This window comes from Bufo bufo, chromosome 3, assembly GCF_905171765.1.
Source record: "Bufo bufo chromosome 3, aBufBuf1.1, whole genome shotgun sequence".
NCBI classification, from domain to species: domain Eukaryota; kingdom Metazoa; phylum Chordata; class Amphibia; order Anura; family Bufonidae; genus Bufo; species Bufo bufo.
Genome location: NC_053391.1, coordinates 573740992 through 573754977, shown reverse-complemented (window position 1 = coordinate 573754977; position 13986 = coordinate 573740992). Strand labels below are relative to the sequence as shown.

At 44.8% G+C, this 13986-nt stretch overlaps 1 long non-coding RNA gene across 1 annotated transcript in view; it reads left to right on the top strand.

Moving 5' to 3' along the window:
• The window catches only part of LOC120993724, a 41679-nt gene that overhangs the window by 18383 nt on the left and 9310 nt on the right, over nucleotides 1-13986 (top strand). The window lies entirely within an intron of this gene.

Here is a 13986-nt window from a genome sequence, read left to right as displayed (position 1 = left end):
AGGAGGATTTTATTATCAAAACCCCTGCAACAGTATTATACAATGACAATATATACAATGACAGTATATACGGTGACATTTTGATTGTTTATTTCCTTTTATTTTAATTTTTGGGAAGGCAGGGATGATTAGAATTTTTATATTTTTTCAATATAAAAAAAAAAGTTTACAGTCTTTTTTAACCTAAAAATGCAACCATTAGATTGCCTTTTGTATTAAGTAAAATAATTTTATCCATTACAGAATACAAGAATCAGTATATTCCAATGCAGTGCTGCCACTTGCAAGCCTGCATTGGAATATGCTAGTAATTAGTGATGGACGAACATCCTCCGGGACGATTTGTGAACACAATCAAATGTTAGCGAACCGCAAGTTCGCGTCGGACTTCATTCACTTTAATGGCAGGCGAACCTGAAAAACCTTCAGGTCATATTTGCAGCCACCAAATAGTAGTATTACAAATCGTCCCACAACATGGACATACCAGAGGGGGATCAATGGCAAAAATTCCCACAAAAAATATGTATTTTAATCCGGGGCCATTTTTATGCGTCTTAAAGGGAAACTGTAAAAAATGTGCCCTGCTGGAACCTAGACAATTTTTATTTTAGACTACAGGAGTACAGGCCCCAAACATTAGGCATTCACCTGACAGAAAACATCAAGTGATTATGTGGCTGGAGGTATATTAGACGGTCATTGGATACCAATTTTACTGCAGGCCAGTGAACTTCAGGCCCCAAAAACTATTCATTTACCATACAGAAAAGAACAATTGATAATGTGGCTGGAGGTACATTAGGCGGTCACCGTATAACAATTTTACTATTGGCCAGTTAGATTACAGGCCCAAAAAATTTAGCATTCACCGTACATAAAAGATCAAGTGATTATGTGGCTGGAGGTATATTAGACGGTCAATGGATATCAATTTTACTGCAGGCCAGAGGAATGCAAGCCCCAAAAATTATTAATTCACCGTACAGAAAAGAACAATTGATAATGTGGCTGGAGGTACATTAGGTGGTCACCGTATAACAACTTTACTGTTGGCAAGTTAGATTACAGGCCCTAAAAATTATGCATTTACCGTACAGAAAAGATCAAGTGATTATGTGGCTGGAGGTATATTAGACGGTCATTGGATATCAATTTTAATGCAGGCCAGTGGAGTGGAGGCCCCAAACATTATGCATTCACCATACAGAAAACATCAAGTAATTATGTGTCTGGAAGTACATTGAGGAACAGAAGTATTTGAACACCCTGCATATTTGCAAGTTCTCCCACTTCGAAATCATGGAGGGGTCTTAAATTCACATTGTAGGTGCATTCCCACTCTGAGAGACAGACTAAAAATAAATAAATTCAGGAAATCACATTGTATGATTTTTTAAGAATTTATTTGTCTTGCACTGCTGAACATATACATTTGAACACCTGAGAAAATCTGTGTTAATATTTGGTACAGAAGCCTTTGTTTGCAATTACAGAGGTCAAACGTTTCCTGTAGTTCTTGACCAGGTTTGCACACTCCTCTACACAGATCTCCTCCAGATCTATCAGGTTTTGGGGCTGTCGCTGAGCAACATGGAGTTTCAGCTCCTTCCAAAGATGTTCAATTGGATTTAGGTCTGGAGACTTGCTAGGCCACTCCAGAACCTTGTTATGCTTCTTACGGAGCCACTCCTTGGTTATCCTGGCTGTGTGCTTCGGGTCATTGTCATGTTGGAGGACCCAGCCACGACCCATCTTCAATGCTCTGACTGAGGGAAGGAGGTGTCATTATGGGTGTCAGGTCCGAGCATTCCTAGATGAACAGTTTCCTGGAAAGTGGATTGGTCGTCGTGGGCCAGTTGAATGGCCCCCAAGGTCTCCCGATCTGACCCCCCTAGACTTTTATCTTTGGGGTCATCTGAAGGCAATTGTCTATGCTGTGAAGATATGAGATGTGCAGCACCTGAAACTACGGATACTGAAAGCCCGTGCTAGCATTTCTCCTGCGGTGTTGCTATCAGTGTGTGAAGAGTGGGAGAAGAGGGTTGCATTGACAATCCAACACAATGGGCAGCACATTGAACACATTTTATAAGTGGTCAGAAACTTGTAAATAACTCATGAAAGAATAAAGTTACGTTAAAACCAAGCACACCATTGTTTTTCTTGTGAAATTCCCGATAAGTTTGATGTGTCACATGACCCTCTTCCTATTGAAAAAACTAAAGTGGCATTCAAAATGGCCAACTTCAAAATGGCCGCCATGGTCACCACCCATCTTGAAAAGTTTCCCCCCTCACATATACTAATGTGCCACAAACAGGAAGTTAATATCACCAACCATTCCCATTTTATTAAAGGGAACCTGTCGCCGGGATTTTGTGTATAAAGCTGAGGACATGGGTTGCTAGATGGCCGCTAGCACATCCATAATACCTAGTCCCCATAGCTCTGTGTGCTTTTATTGTGTATAAAAAAACGATTTGATACATATGCAAATTACCCTGAGATGAGTCCTGTCCCTGACTCATCTCACGTACAGGACTCATCTCAGGGTAATTTGCATATGTATCAAATGTTGTTGTTTTTTCACAATAAAAGCACACAGAGCTAGGGGGACTCGATATTGCGGATGTGCTAGCGGCCATCTAGCAACCCATGTCCTCAGCTCTATACCCAAAATCCAGGTGACAGGTTCCCTTTAAGGTGTAGCCATATACATGGCCCACCCTGTACTTTCCATGTTATAAGGTATATTATAGGTATATCACACCCCTCTATCAGTTTTTTTGGGGGGCAACAGGTATATCACACCTGCTGCAATTACTTATTCCAATAGCGTTTGTCCCTCTATCTAGATGTGGTATCTCAGCAGAACCGCACACAACTGCTGCACAATACAAATGCACTATAATATGCTTTATATGTTAGAAGGTATATTATAGGTATATCACACCCCTAAATCAGATTTTTTTTTTTGGGGGGGGGGGGGCAACAGGTATATCACACCAGTTGCAATTAGTTATTCCAATAGCGTTTGTCCCTCTATCTAGCTGCGGCATCTCAGCAGAACCGCACACATTTGCTGCACAATACAAATGCACTATAATATACTTTCTAAGTTAGAAGGTATATTATAGGTATATCACACCCCTCTATGAGTTTTTTGGGGGGCAACAGGTATATCACACCAGTTGCAATGAGTTATTCCAATAGTGATTGTCCCTCTATCTAGCTGAGGTATCTCAGCAGAACCGCACACAACTGCTGCGCAATACAAATGCACTATAATATACAGTCAGGTCCATAATTATTGGGACATCGACACAATTCTAACATTTTTGGCTCTATACACCACCACAATGGATTTGAAATGAAACAAACAAGATGTGCTTTAACTGCAGACTGTCAGCTTTAATTTGAGGGTATTTAGATCCAAATCAGGTGAACGGTGTAGGAATTACAGCAGTTTGCATTTGTGCCTCCCACTTGTAATGGGACAATATGTTTTTCAGCTGTTCCATGGCCAGATGTGTGTTATTCCCTCATTATGCCTATTACAATGAGCAGATAATGAGTCCAGAGTTCATTTCAAGTGTGCTATTTGCATTTGGAATCTGTTGCTGTCAACTCTCAAGATGAGATCCAAAGAGCTGTCACTATCAGTGAAGCAAACCATCATTAGGCTGAAAAAACAAAACAAACCCATCAGAGAGATAGCAAAAACATTAGGCGTGGCCAAAACAACAGTTTGGAACATTCTTAAAAAGAAGGAGCGCACCGATGAGCTCAGCAACACCAAAAGACCCAGATGACCATGGAAAACAACTGTCGTGGATGACCAAAGAATTCTTTCCCTGGTGAAGAAAACACCCTTCACAACAGTTGGCCAGATCAAGAACACTCTCCAGGAGGTAGGTGTATGTGTGTCAAAGTCAACAATCAAGAGAAGACTTCATCAGAGTGAATACAGAGGGTTCACCACAAGATGTAAACCATTGGTGAGCCTCAAAAACAGGAAGGCCAGATTAGAATTTGCCAAACGACATCTAAAAAAGCCTTCACAGTTCTGGAACAACATCCTATGGACAGATGAGACCAAGATCAACTTGTACCAGAGTGATGGGACGAGAAAAGTATGGAGAAGGAAAGGAACTGCTCATGATCCTAAGCATACCACCATATCAGTGAAGCATGGTGGTGGTAGTGTCATGGTGTGGGCATGTATGGCTGCCAATGGAACTGGTTCTCTTGTATTTATTGATGATGTGACTGCTGGCAAAAGCAGCAGGGTGAATTCTGAAGTGTTTCAGGCAATATTATCTGCTCATATTCATACAAATGCTTCAGAACTCATTGGATTGCGCTTCACAGTGCAGATGGACAGTGACCCAAAGCATACTGCAAAAGCAACCAAAGAGTTTTTTAAGGGAAAGAAGTGGAATGTTATGCAATGGCCAAGTCAATCACCTGACCTGAATCCGATTGAGCATGCATTTCACTTGCTGAAGACAAAACTGAAGGGAAAATGCCCCAAGAACAAGCAGGAACTGAAGACAGTTGCAGTAGAGGCCTGGCAGAGCATCACCAGGGATGAAACCCAGCGTCTGGTGATGTCTATGCGTTCCAGACTTCAGGCTGTAATTGAATGCAAAGGATTTGCAACCAAGTATTAAAAAGTCAAAGTTTGATTTATTATTATTATTCTGTCCCATTACTTTTGCTTCCTTTACAAGTGGGAGGCACATATGCAAACTGTTGTAATTCCTACACCGTTCACCTGATTTGGATGTAAATGCCCTCAAATTAAAGCTGACAGTCTGCAGTTAAAGCACATCTTGTTCGTTTCATTTAAAATCCATTGTGGTGGTGTATAGAGCCAAAAATGTTAGAATTGTGTCGATGTCCCAATATTTATGGACCTCACTGTATATTACACCCCTCAGTAAGTCACACCTATCGATAGCACACCTATACCAGTCCATAAAATGACTTTTGTGGCCCTATTAGCTAGCGTTTGGTATCCCTAACAGTCTGTCCCTGCTCCACACAGCATCCTCTCCCTACACTGGCAAAAAACAGAATGTAAAATGGCTGCAAGATTGGGTTTATTTATAGGGTAGGGGGCGTGTCCATGTGCTGAAACGTCTCAATTGGCCGTCCTGTCCCAGCTGATGAATGTGTCATAGGTCCAAGTTTAGCGCTATACAAAAAAAATAAGCGCGTGCGAATATCGCCATATGTTCGCATGTTCAACCGCTGGGTGAACCGCAAGGCCATCTCTACTAGTAATAGACCTAGAAGCCTTGTACAGGCTGCAGCCTATTACTACTATGGAACACCTATCCCGATCTCAGCCAGGGTAAGGCACTTCTGCCTGGAAAGCGTGAACTTCTGTATTTTTCTTTACCTTTCAGATGCCGTGGTCATTATTATGCATGGCATCTGAAGGGTATGTATCCACGACTTGTATTATCGCTGAGTTTAGACATTAGCCCCATGTATCTGCTGTGTGAAACAGCAGGCACCAGGCAGCTATGGTGTTCACTCTGTTCTTGAGCAGGCACCATCTTTAAAGACCTGAAATCCTCTGTACAGGTATGGCGGATGTAGGGAAAGGGCTAAGAACCAAGCATTTTATTTTTTTTCTCTATTCATTGTTGGATTTTAGAAGCCATAATTTATTTTGCTTTTCTGGTTGTATTGATCACACCATTTTGGGAAACATGTAACATATTGATTAAAGGGCATCTGTCAGCAGATTTGTACCTAATAAACTGACTGACCTGTTACATATGTACTTGGCAGCTGAAGGCATCTCATGTTCATATGTGCCCGTATTGCTGAGAAAAATGAAGTTTGCCGGGGCCCTGCCAATCAAAGCGCAGGGGGTACGGCCTTGCAAAGAGATCAGAGCCTCTAGGTGCAACGGCAATGCCCCGTTGCTCCTAGAGGCTCATTTGCATATATTTAAACATCCTTTTTTTCTGCAATGCGGCACATATGAACATGGGACCAACACAGATGTCTTCAGCTGCCAAGTGCACATGTAACAGGTCAGCCAGTTTCAAAGGTACAAATCTTCTGGAAGATGCCATTTAAAGGGATTGTCTCATCATAGAAAATGGGGGCATATAGCTAGGATATGCCCCCATTATCTTATAGGTCCTGGGACCCGCACTTATATAGAGAACGGAGCCCCGGTCCGGCCACCACCAAGCCGGCTCTCCATTGAAGTGAATTGGAGCGTACCGCGCATGTGCGGTCCCCGCTCCCATTCATTTCTATGGGGCCGACGGAAATAGCCCAGCCAGCGTATTTTCGCTGGCCCCATAGAAAATAAATGGAGGGCGGCTGCGCATGCGCAGCGCATCCTCCTTCACTTGCGGGGCTCTGTTCTTAATATAGGTGCGAGTCTTAGCAGTGGGACCCGCACCTATAAGACAATGGGGGCATATCCTAGGGATATGCCCCCCATTTTCCATGATGAGACAACCCCTGTAACTTTTATTAACTATTTCAGGGGGACAGATGAAAAAAACTGCTCCTGCCATAAATGTTTGGTGTTTTAAATTTTGTTTTATTACTGCATACTACCTTTATTCTATGGGTCAGTACTACTGCAATGATGTGTAACAATGTATGATATGTATGCATATAATAATAAAATATGTATAGTTTTTATGTTTTACTGAAAGCGTGGCTGGTCAGCATAGGAATTTTAAGGGTTGTTGCCTCAAGAATAAATGTGCGACTACTGCACCTGCCAATCCTGATCTCTCTGAGCACCATCACACGGACCAGAGCGGCTGTTGCCTTTGCCACCCCCAAACAGCTTTACATTATAGTCAATATAATACCACAGAAAAAAAACAAAAAATAAAAAGCAGCACACAGTAGTGAGAGTGCAAATCCTTTAAATAGACTAGAGACCAAGATCCACTCAATAGTAGTAGAAAAAAAGGCAGCACTCCAGCATAATGTGAAAAAGGTGGATGGTTTATTAACCCATCTACTAGCATATAATACCGCACTACATATAATTTGCTTCAGGCTGACAGTCATCATAGTGATATGTACTCTCTCAATCTAAAAACATAAAACACGCAAGAAAAAAAGAAATACCAGCAAAAAAGGATAAACTTTAAATTAGGTGTATCTGTAAATTTAAAAAAGTGAGAGTGGGCACCATAACAAGGGTAAAATGGAGGCTCCCTCATTTCCTATTCATGTTATGATGTGATAATGCCATGATGCCTTTTGACCCTCCTACCAATTTCTTGCAGAATTGTAATGGACAGTGGGTATGGACCCACCACACCAGCTAACTAGTTTGACTTTGGGCTAAACCTAAGGATGTTGTCCTGGTGGTTCCCTGGTATTCATTCTTCTGCTCCTGTACAGGGATCTAGAGTTCGTTGCAGGGAACCGGCCAGGCCACTACCTCCTGGATTAGTTCTGGTGTTGTTGGCCGATGACCCACTGGGGTCAGAGACACCAGTGTGAAGCACCAAGGCTCAGGCAAAAAGTGTAGTCTGAACACAGCCCATAGTCACGGAAGGCTAAGTACTTGCGTATTCCAAATTACAATTCCAAGTTTAGGGCAGGTGGAGTACATGTGTAGTCCAGGTCACAGTTTCAAGGTCAGGGCAGGCGACAAGGAACAGAATCGGTAGACAGAGAGGGTGCAGTACATGGGTATTCAACAAGAGATCACCTTTGCTGGTTAATGGCAACAAAGCTCAGATGAAGAGGTGGATCCACAGCCCAGCTAAATAGGAAGGCTGATCATCAACTTAACCAGCACCTGGACTGGGGCAGAAGGAAAGGATTAATTATCCTAGCACTGAAAGGAAGTTTACAGAGCACTAGTCCCAATATACACAGGGAGAGTTGAGTGATGCCTGCGCATGCCCAGGAGAGCAGGACAGCGGCAGACATGTGCCACCAGCCTAACAAGGATTTAATGGATTAGTGGCCCTCAGATTTCTTTCCCTTAATTGCATGTGAAAGGTCTTGTGGGGAGGAGTCCTGTATTGGCTCATGTTACCCATGGAAAGGAAAGATGGGGCAACCTTGTTTGGGCCCTCGTCATTTATAAGACTCTTAGTAGCCACATTGGCTGCCTCTGTGGTATAATTATTCTGAAAACTCAAGTATTAGCCAGCCCGATGATGCCATCATGCCATGGCTGTTTCCTATTTTCAGTCTAAAAAAACTGATCCTTGAAAAACAGACTTCTGTGGGCATTCTAGTTTTTTTCTAACCCCTATCAATAGAAATGGCTATTCTGACCTATCAAGCACATGGAACTGTGAAAAACATGGAGTGTGCGTGGCCCTGTTCAATTGTATTGGTCAGTGTGCAATCCATTAGCACCCTGAAGACAAATATGGTGGGGTGCATGAGTCGTAAATATGACATATCAATAATGAAAACATGTATAGAACTAGAAATATGGTATTAATGTGCAAGACAAAAGCATAATGTAAGTGCAATAGTTTATATAAAATATTTACCTTTATTGTGGTCCATTACAGTCCTCCACAGCAAAATAAATAACATATAATAGATATGTAAGGTGAAAATTGCATTACACTTGAAGTTTAGTGTTACATCAAGTATGAATATCGGGGTAAATATCAGGTATTTCCAGCTGCCTACTAATCTATCTCAAAGATGCTTCTGCTAAAAATAATTAATAAAACACCTGCATCCAGAGAGCTCTTATATTAACACCTACAGTTCTGTAATATTATTATTCATAGCTGTGACATCATATCCATGAGTAACACAATTACTTGGGCTACATGGTGGGAAGAAAATGAATTTTATTCTTCCAATTAAAAGGAAGATTGAAAAGAAGAGTTTCTTCAAGTTTAGCGGTTAGTTGCAGTCCAGCACATAGATAGATAGATAGATAGATAGATAGATAGATAGATAGATAGATAGATAGATACGATGTTGCTGCTTCATGTATTTTTACACAGCTGTGTTTTGTCCAACATGGGCAAATAATTGTAACAATCTCTGCTCCAGAAGCCAGGCAAAGAAGTAAGAGAGGGAGTAGCCTGAGAGTTGTGGCAATATTTATCTGCTCTTACTTCTGACATGGAGCAGAGAGGCAGAAGAGGGCTTGGCTTGATGGCAAATCCGTTGAATCTGTTCACTACTTAATTCCTGCTATAAGTGCGGTGGCCCATGCCCGCCACCATCCCACTCTTCATGGCGGCATGGCCAGCTCGCTACTCATTTGCTCCCTCACTTCAGCAGTCCAACGGCCTGTACTTCCCCCCTCCATTCCCATCTACTCCTACACCTTCAAGGATGGCCCGGCTTCCAGAGTAGCTCCCCACTCACTCTTGCAGACTGCAGGCCTACTTTCAGCCAGCACTGCCACTTTCTGCCTGTAGGGCAGGGGCGTAACGATCGCGGTCGCAGGGAGTGCGACTGCGACCGGGCCCGGCGGGGGGAGGGGGCCCGCTGTACTAACATGTAATGAAGCGCTGTGAAGGGGCCCGGCATGAAGTACAGTGACAATGCCGGGCCCCATCAGGGCGCTCCATTACATGTTTAATATGAGGCAAGGTGGGGGAGGTTTGCGCAGAGGGGGTGGGAGGAAGAGGGAGGACGCGCGCACTCACTCACATTACACTCGGCCCGGCAGTTCTTGTCACTGCCGGGCTGTCTCCAGATCATCAGTGAAGCAGGAGCTCTAGCGCTCCCTCTGCTGGCCGCACATCGGGCTGCTGGCTGTGGGAGGAGCTCTGAAGGCCCGGGAAACTGCCTTTAGTACAGCCAGCAGTGCGATGTGAGTGTGGCAGCGCAACATCAGGGAAGAGGGTAAGTATGTTTTTTTTTTTATTTTCCTAACACTGCAGACTGGGGGCAAAGGGGAAGGGGGGGGGGGGTTGATGGGCACAACTAGAGTGAGGGGGCACAAAAGTGGGCATCTCTACTGAGGGGGCACCTAATCTGCCATAACTACTGTGAGGGGGGCACATAATCTGGCATAACCACTGTGAGGGGCACATATGTGGGCATATCTAATGTGAGGGGCACATAATCTGGCATAACCACTGTAGGGGGGCACATATCTGGCATAACTACTGTGAGGGGGGCACATATAAAGGCATAACTATGAGATGGCACATATGAAGGCATAACTACTGTGAGGGGGGCACATAATCTGGCATAACCACTGTGAGGGGCACATATGTGGGCATATTTAATGTGAGGGGCACATAATATGGCATAACCACTGTAGGGGGCACATATCTGGTCATAACTACTGTGAGGGGCACATAGTCTGGCATAACTACTGTGAGGGGGAACATATCTGGCCATATCCACTGTGAGGGGCACATATCTGGGCTTAACTACTGTGAGTGGGCACATATCTGGGCATAACCACTGTGAGCGGGCACATATCTGGGCATATCCACTGTGAGGGTCACATATCTGGGCATATCCACTGTGAGGGGCACATATCTGGCATAAATACCGTGAGGGGGCATATATTTGGCATAACTACTGTTAGGGGGCACATATTTGGCATAACTACTGTGAGGGGCACATATCTGGGCATAACTACTGTGACAGGAACAAAGGTGGGCATAACTGCTGTGAGGGGCCACAAGAAGGACATAACTTTTGTGAAGGGACCACAAGGTGGGCTTAATTACTGTGAAAGGCCACAAGATGGGCATTACTACTGTGAGGGGCCACAATGTGGACATTAGTACTGTGTGGTAGCACTTAGGGGAAATGTCCTAAATTACCCTGCTATACATTGGCATAGCTCAGTCTACCAGGCCAGCAGAGCGCCCCCAGCTGGTAGTTTCACAGGGGTAGTCACCATCCCTTCCTTATGTGCGACTGCGACCGGGCCCGGCGGGGGGAGGGGGCCCGCTGTACTAACATGTAATGAAGCGCTGTGAAGGGGCCCGGCATGAAGTACAGTGACAATGCCGGGCCCCATCAGGGCGCTCCATTACATGTTTAATATGAGGCAAGGTGGGGGAGGTTTGCGCAGAGGGGGTGGGAGGAAGAGGGAGGACGCGCGCACTCACTCACATTACACTAGGCCCGGCAGTTCTTGTCACTGCCGGGCTGTCTCCAGATCATCAGTGAAGCAGGAGCTCTAGCGCTCCCTCTGCTGGCCGCACATCGGGCTGCTGGCTGTGGGAGGAGCTCTGAAGGCCCGGGAAACTGCCTTTAGTACAGCCAGCAGTGCGATGTGAGTGTGGCAGCGCAACATCAGGGAAGAGGGTAAGTATGTGTTTTTTTTTTATTTTCCTAACACTGCAGACTGGGGGCAAAGGGGAAGGGGGGGGGGGGGTTGATGGGCACAACTAGAGTGAGGGGGCACAAAAGTGGGCATCTCTACTGAGGGGGCACCTAATCTGCCATAACTACTGTGAGGGGGGCACATAATCTGGCATAACCACTGTGAGGGGCACATATGTGGGCATATCTAATGTGAGGGGCACATAATCTGGCATAACCACTGTAGGGGGGCACATATCTGGCATAACTACTGTGAGGGGGGCACATATAAAGGCATAACTATGAGATGGCACATATGAAGGCATAACTACTGTGAGGGGGGCACATAATCTGGCATAACCACTGTGAGGGGCACATATGTGGGCATATTTAATGTGAGGGGCACATAATATGGCATAACCACTGTAGGGGGCACATATCTGGTCATAACTACTGTGAGGGGCACATAGTCTGGCATAACTACTGTGAGGGGGAACATATCTGGCCATATCCACTGTGAGGGGCACATATCTGGGCTTAACTACTGTGAGTGGGCACATATCTGGGCATAACCACTGTGAGCGGGCACATATCTGGGCATATCCACTGTGAGGGGCACATATCTGGGCATATCCACTGTGAGGGGCACATATCTGGCATAAATACCGTGAGGGGGCATATATTTGGCATAACTACTGTTAGGGGGCACATATTTGGCATAACTACTGTGAGGGGCACATATCTGGGCATAACTACTGTGACAGGAACAAAGGTGGGCATAACTGCTGTGAGGGGCCACAAGAAGGACATAACTTTTGTGAAGGGACCACAAGGTGGGCTTAATTACTGTGAAAGGCCACAAGATGGGCATTACTACTGTGAGGGGCCACAATGTGGACATTAGTACTGTGTGGTAGCACTTAGGGGAAATGTCCTAAATTACCCTGCTATACATTGGCATAGCTCAGTCTACCAGGCCAGCAGAGCGCCCCCAGCTGGTAGTTTCACAGGGGTAGTCACCATCCCTTCCTTATGTGATTATTCTTTTTTTTTTCTATCACCACAGGGACCTTGTTCTGGATCCAGCGGACATCACACCGACGCCAGCGACACCCTGGATGAGGTAGGACCAGATTTTATTAGGATTGGGTGAGTGTAGCCATGCATTGGGCTCTTTCACACGAGCGGATCCCGTGTGGCTAATCTGCTGTGTGAAAGAGAGCCAAGCCCCGCTCCGGACAGCAGAGACACCGAGCAGTAACATGATTGATAATGCTCCATGCCTCTCTATGATCGTTTTGCTACAAAATCACGGTGACCACTTTATCTCCCTGTGATTTTTTAGTAAAAAGGTCACAGAGAGGCACGGAGCATTATCAATCGTGTTACTGCTCCGTGTCTCTGCTGTCCGGAATGGGGCTTGGCCCTCATTCACGCAGCGGACTAGCCACACGGGAAAGCCATTAGTAAGAAAATCTGCCGCTTCTTTATAAAAATCGGGGGGTAGGGGGGCCCCGATACAAAGTTTGCACTGGGGCCCATAACACTCTAGTTACGCCACTGCTGTAGGGTGCACTCTCTCCTGCTCTTAAAGGGCCATCACATGTGCACCCTAATTTTATGCAGCCAATGGCTGATCACCCAGTGGTACTTTAGGCATTCGCTCCAGTGGGGAGGTGCCTGAGCAATATGTTTTAGTTTGCTAGTTCCTGATAAGGTATGCTTGATGTTTGATTGCCCATGTACCAACTTCTGCCTGTTTCCTGGGTTTTGATAATTTATTGCCTGTCCTGACTTCTGTATTGACCCTGAGCTGCCTGCCATGACCCAGGACTGTATACTGGATTGCATATACTCTGCGTCTCCTAACCTTGGCCTGTCCTTGATTACAGTTTTGCCTGATCCCTCTGTGCTGTCCCAGCATTTATTTTTTCCATTTAGATAAATGGCTGTTTGTGTTATTATATCATTGCCATGTTATGTAATGCTGCCACCCTGTGGTCACTCTTGTTATAGTTTTCCTGAAATGTAAATGATGTAAATTCAATTGCCTTTGCTCTCTGTTATACTCCTCCCTTTCTGTGACATCACATCCTGTGCTCTGTTCCTGTGTCTTCCTTTCCTGCAGCAGACTCAGAGCTGGTGAGAGCATTTCATTTTGACCTCTAATGTCTTCTAGTATCCTCTAATTTCCTCTATGTGTTTTGCTCAAGGTAAACTCAATAAATTACCAAAGCATCTCCATTGTATTCTCCTCACTGGATTTTCACATACAAATGGTACCACGACCTAGGGACATTAGTGAGTTCAGCTGTCTACCATTGCTTGTACAGAGATTACCACTCACAACAACGTACATCTGTGGCAGAATACCCTTAGTGTTCGGCTGCACCAGTGTCTCCTGATCCCAAACTTCAGCACTAACTTGACAGAGACTACTTTGAGGGGTGGCAGCCTGGTGGTTCCCCTGCAGTAAACCCCAGAACCCCGGGGCACTTAGATAACACCCTTGGGAGTAGAACTAAGATAACATTTGTTCAAGAGATACCGTGGGTCCACACCCACTATGTATCACCTGCATTGAGATTGCTCAATGTCAGTTATTGTACTTTCAACCTGGTTGTTGTGTGTGTAAATTGTTAGTATTCTTGCGTTTTTGACCGGGCTGGTCTACATGTTTACTCTTTTCCTTCCCATGCATACTGCTGTATTTGACCT